This window comes from Musca autumnalis, unplaced genomic scaffold (assembly GCF_047663935.1).
Source record: "Musca autumnalis isolate F117 unplaced genomic scaffold, ASM4766393v1 scaffold_5, whole genome shotgun sequence".
Lineage (NCBI taxonomy): Eukaryota > Metazoa > Arthropoda > Insecta > Diptera > Muscidae > Musca > Musca autumnalis.
In genome coordinates, this window is record NW_027412088.1 from 15,718,005 (window position 1) to 15,724,004 (window position 6,000).

Below are 6,000 nucleotides of genomic sequence, written 5' to 3' on the forward strand. Positions count from 1 at the left end.
TTTGTGTAAAAAGGCTGTAATCAAGCTAATTTATATAAGGTATATGCATGAATTACAACAACTAACAAATTTACAAAAATAACATTGTTGTTATCAAAAATTAATTGTCAAAGAAACTATTGAATAACACTATGTAACACTGAAAATGCAAACAACTTCTAGTATGGATTTTTTGAAAGTACATATTTAGACTACAAAAACCCTAGTTGGGTTTTGTCAAAGACGTATAGCAATAAAGACCCGAACAAATGCATTTTCCAAAAACATATGACAATAGTTCCATATTTTGGTTACAGATGGCAAAACAACTTACTGGAATTGATAACAGCAATGCCAATCGTTTTTGATTCCCATTTCTCGCGGCAGAAAACATAAACGTTGTGTTTTGTGGCTGAAATTTATTTCTTTACTTTTTTTATTGTTTATTTAATAAAGAAATCAAAAGTGAATGCCGTCAAACTTGAGTTTTAATGTTTTTCTTGTCAATATTCCAATGAGTAACAGTTTTCGTTTAACAGAATGTTGCTATGATATCGTAGCAACAGAGGTTAACTCCCTCTACAGTTAATTTTTCACAATTGACTTTTCCTATCTTATAATATTGACATCTTTGGTTTTGTCCTGTCAGATCCAGTTCGGATTTTATGGCCTCATCTAAACCGGGCTAAATCTACACTTTTTTGCATTTATCAGGCCTTTATCTCAGAAACGAATAGGAATTTGGCCTTGTTGTCTTTAACAATATTGTAGCCCTAAACTAGTAGAACTTATCTTTTGAAGAAACCACATAAGGAAAACTTTATCTAGGACATCAAAATCTATAAAATATAGAAAATTTTACATAATTGCTGAAATTCTGGTCAGTATCGGCTAAACTATTGGGAGTTGAACTAAGTAACCTTTTGCAAAAATCTTCCAAATAAAGTTCTCAACAATTCTTTAGAACATTCTGAAACTCTAAAATGCTCACTTCATGTTGTTTCAGCGGTATTTTGCATCATATCTTTTACACCACGTATTTCAAACACAGTTCACACCAACAGTTTATTCTCGCATTTCGGATTTCACTACATTATTGACATTTTTGTTAAATCGTCGTTGAAAAATGTACTGAAAACAAGGGCATAGAGGCATTTTACAACAACGACATATTCTGAAGAGTTGTGTATTACATTCCAGGGAATATTTTTCCAAAAGAAAATATTCAGAAAAAAGTAACGGGTTTGGAGATACGGTGCGAAATGTATAAAAATTGTGGAATTTTTGCATATATTTTGAAATTTGAGGCAATAAATGTAGTTTTTCGAGTTCATTATTTCTTTAAATATTTTATTCTTGTCCTTATCTACAAATTTGCTTCAGAGGTCAGAAGAAGATTCGCATTGGTTTCAGAGATATAGCCCCTAATTTCTTTAAAAACTCAATATTTAACCATGTTTAGATGAGGCCATAAAATCCGAGCTGGATCTGACACCACAAAACTTAACTAGGATTTCTTGTCGTTTGGGTCTGTACTTTCAAAAAATCCTCAGCTCGAATTGTTTGCACAAGATCACCTTAAAAATGTTGCACAGTGTAACAGGTTCGTTCCAAAATAAAAATAAAAAGCATTCAGAACTCTCGTAGGTAAGTTTTATTAGACATTTAGGATGAAAAACAGTATTTTATTGTAGCAAATTTCGAAGTTTTAAATTTCATGAGTAGACCACCACATTACATTTTGAAACCTAAATTTACAAAAAAAAAGTAAGAATACAGCTGATTGTCACTTCTACATTGTATACATATGCCTTGGCTGTATTTAATATGGGAAACGGTATGGAAAAATCACACTCTTTTACCCATATACGGGCTGAAAGGGGACACTCTGGGGCATCTTTCTGCGAATACCAAACCTTGTTCCATATTGTTAAAATTGGAAAATCGCTATAATTTAGTACCTCAGGACAAATAAACGCTACGATAATTTATTAAATTGTTTCTTAAAGGCAACAACAACTAACTAACAAACAAACAACAAATTCAATTTCATTCATTCTCTAGAAATTTGCAACAATCACATATTTTCCAAACTGGGAAAAAATTGCCGTTTTAGGAGCATGCCACGCCCACACCTTCCAATATTTTGACCAAATCGATTGCTGAACCATAGTGCGGCGTGTCTTAAATCACCACTTGCAGAGAAGTTTTACATGACTGAAATGCTCAGAAAATGTTGACCACCGCGGAAAAATGTGATGTTGATCTGGAATTCGATCGAACCCGTACATTCAGAAAGCAAGTGGGATGTGCATACATATTATTCTCAAAAAAATGAATTTACATTCACTTTTTGGTCTAGACTTACGATACGTTCCGATGATCATCTTTAATTCAAATATTCCAAAGAGCGTATACTTAATATTTAAACCACAAGGTTGTTTAGCCGTTTCTGATTAGAACTACATACATATGTATATGATCTGCACTCACTTTAAAAACACATATTAAATTAAAAACAAGTAAGAACAGACTATAGTCGGACGGGGCCGACCATGTGATACCCTATACCACTATCCCTGTGCACTAGCTTTCCGGGCTAGCTGTTATAAGATGTGCATTAGAAATTTTACCAATTTTCACACAAAAGTTTTGATCAATTTAACCCGCTAAATATTATCCGATCATACCGTTGACTTGCACGCTACTTCTTCATCTCAAACCAAAACTACGTTTAAAATTTCGCGCCGATCGGACTATTATTGCGACCTACAGAGCGGCTACAAAATCGAGCAAAAATTTTGTTTTTGGTCCATTTCATCCCTTTAACATTTCACGATCATCGCCAAAAACTAATCAGTTCTATTCTGGTCCAAACCCGACCTCCATACTAAATTTCGTGACAATCGGTCCATAATTGCGGCCTCTAGCTTGATTACAATTTTTAATGGACGGACAGACGGACGGACGGACGGACGGACACACATCGCTAAATCGCTTTATCTCGTCGAGATATGAAGTTTGGTATACCACATGAGGGGTCTACGACGAATATTTCGCGGCGTTACATGAATTTTTGGGAAAACAAACTTATTATACCCTTTTCCACATTGTGGTATAGGGTATAAAAAAACTGGTATGTTTATACAATATTTTTTACTTACCTTGTTTAAATTTTCTTTTCAAATCACCACTTTCAGCAATCCAATTAATCCAATTTACGTTGATTATAAAGGAGCATTTCCCCCTGTTGTTGTTTGTATATCACTTTAAAGATTTTTCTTTCTTTCTTTCCAAACACTTTATTTTCAAATGCACTAGATTCTGCTCCTCTTTTTTTTCTTACAAAACAAAAATTTCTTTGATTTTGCACAGACACAAACACACACACGAAAAACAGCTGAGAATGGTTGGGGAATACTTCTTTTGCTGCTGCTGCTTTTTCTTCTTCGTTATGTTTTAAGTGAAGTTGTAAAAAACAATTAATTTTAATTTGTTTTATGATGCTTTTTGTTGTTGTTGTTGCTGTTTAATTGAACGAATAAATGAATAGAGAATTCACAGAAAGAACACCGCACTTTGTTTTGATTTCTTTTTATCTTTTATGTTTTTTTCTCGTTTGTTTTGGGGCAATAGCTGCGATATTTGGTTTGGTTTGCTCAATGAGTCAAAGGTAAACTCTTTCTTTTTGTAAAACTTAATAATTTGCTTTGATGTTTTTATGGGGAAATTGGTTTATTCTCCAATTAAATTGACACTGATTTTCTTTTATTGAAAATAATTACAAAATTTTTCCAGGTTTTGTTCTTTTTCACGATCTTCTTCTCGAGTAGATTCTAACAAAAGAAATGAAATTTTGTGTTATGTTAGGAGAGTATGAGAATGCAGTACTTGATGCAATAACAATCCATGGAGAGAGTGGTGGAGAATGTGAGTGACCAGCACTTGGAGAGAGTGTATGTTGTTCGTACATCATCATTACAGCATAAACAAACCAACCGACAGACCGACAAACAGACAGACATTCATACATACATTTGTAAGTACACTATTTATTATTGCGTACTTTACACACACACGCACATTCACACCGTCACCCGTAAATACAGAAGAACTTTTCGAAAAGCACGATTGCCAAAGCGACGTGTGAATGTCCGCTGCTGCTCCACACAAAGTATTGTAAGGCGGCGTATGAACAACGCGAAACGAAACAACAGCAGCAGCAACATTAAATCAGAACAAACTCAAAACTAGATTCAGATTCAGTAGTACTAGCTGGTTGTTGTTGTTGGTGGTGTTATTGTTCTTGTTCTTATTGTACAAATAGAGTAATAGTAGTCCAAAACTTCAAGTACCAGCCAACACACATTCAACCAAACACAGGGTCCCCAACACTCTCCTCCTCCTCCTGATGCTCTGTTAGAACACAAAACTCCACTTGGACTCGATTAGGAGGGGACTGAGAGATTCTTTATGTTGTTGTTCTTCTAAATGAAAGACAAACAAAAACCGGCAAAAAGGCAAGCAGGCAGGCAGACAGATACTGCAAGCAACAATAGATGGATGAATGCAACATCCACAACACAATGGCACACCAAAGATCCAAAGATGGAGGGAAAATTGAAGGAAAAAAGCAATTTATGATCCATGCCACCGCATGCCGCCACACTCTTTTGATCAGCTTCGATCGTTTGCACTCTTGTGTGGCACAGGTGACAGCTGTCAATTCGTAAATTAAATTTAAAACACTTGGGCCACAAACTTTAGAAGAAGTGGAGTGGTGACAGCAAAGGATTTGATTTCGTTTAGTGGATTTTCGGATTTTCTTACTTCATAACTCACTTTACTTTGTTGGGACTGGAGTCCTCGGCATGACACTTTCGACACTTTCAACACCAAAAGGAGTTTCAAGTTCTTCTTTTAATGGGCAGTAGTAGTAGTTTTTTTTTTAATTTATCAAATTTTTATACAATTTAAATAAAAAACACAAGCAAAATAATTACAACGCGACGCGAATTAGTACGACAACAAACGCACGCTAGGGCAAAACAAGCAGACGAGGAAAACAGCTGAGCGTAGCCACCCCGTTACTAAACATCCGTTTGATTTGAACTCACGACAAATACTAAATTAAACTTCATTCGCACTACAGCGAAAAGTGGCCGGTTGTTCGAACAAACCGACGACAACACTCCAAGAAGCAAAAGAACTGCTAAACAAAACACAACGACGACCCGCACGACAGACAACAGATTGTGTGTATGAAACGCGAGCCTAATGAAACTGACGACTACCACGATGGGTTGGATGGCTGTTAGGTTGGTTCGTTGGATGGATGGCTGGATGGTGTTTATGGTGTTGGTGTCTCTGAAAAACAATCGCTCGTTTACTCAAAGAGTGGCATAACTCAAAAAATGGAATTTCTATTTGTTCTATGACTTCTACTTTATCTTGGGTTTAAATGTCGTTTAGGGACACCTCTCGGATCGGGCTGAACTTTACAGTAGATAGCCCTTGGCATCCTGAGTACAACGATATATAATTTTTCGGGGGGAAGTCCATACTTCCCGAGATATAGGTCTTAACATTTCGGTAATTTCGTACTTTTACACCTTTAGGTTGACATTTTTACAGTAGATAGCCCTTGGCATCCTGAATACTTACTTACTTACTTAGCTGGCCCATTACAGAACATTTGTTCTATAGGCCGAACTAAGAAGAGATCTCCATTCCTCTCTATTTGTTGCTTTGCACTCTGGAATACCGCGCCTTGTCATCTCATCATCCACTTGTTTGCGCCATCTATTCCTTGGCCTGCCAATTCTGCGTGCACCGTCAAGCGGTTCGTATTTATACAACTTTTTAACGGGTTCATCTTAGCCCATTCTTATGATATGGCCTAGCCAATGCAATCGCTGCATCTCGATACGTTTAACAATACTGATGTCGTTGTATAGCAGATACAGCTCGTGGTTCATGCGACGTCGATATTCACCGTCAACGCAGATTGGTCCGTAGATC

The 6,000-nt window shown here is 36.2% G+C and overlaps 1 protein-coding gene across 2 annotated transcripts in view; it reads right to left on the minus strand.

The window, feature by feature from the left end:
* The window catches only part of LOC141406439 (uncharacterized), a 365,311-nt gene extending 360,006 nt beyond the window's left edge, over positions 1 to 5,305 (minus strand). For both annotated transcript variants that reach the window (XM_073991889.1, XM_073991888.1), the window contains exons 1-2: positions 4,810 to 5,305; positions 3,144 to 3,815 (exon numbers count right to left, since the gene is read on the minus strand). The gene's annotated coding sequence lies outside the window, so the exon portion shown is untranslated. The remainder of the gene's footprint in view (positions 1 to 3,143; positions 3,816 to 4,809) is intronic.
* Between the last annotated feature and the right edge of the window lie 695 nt (positions 5,306 to 6,000).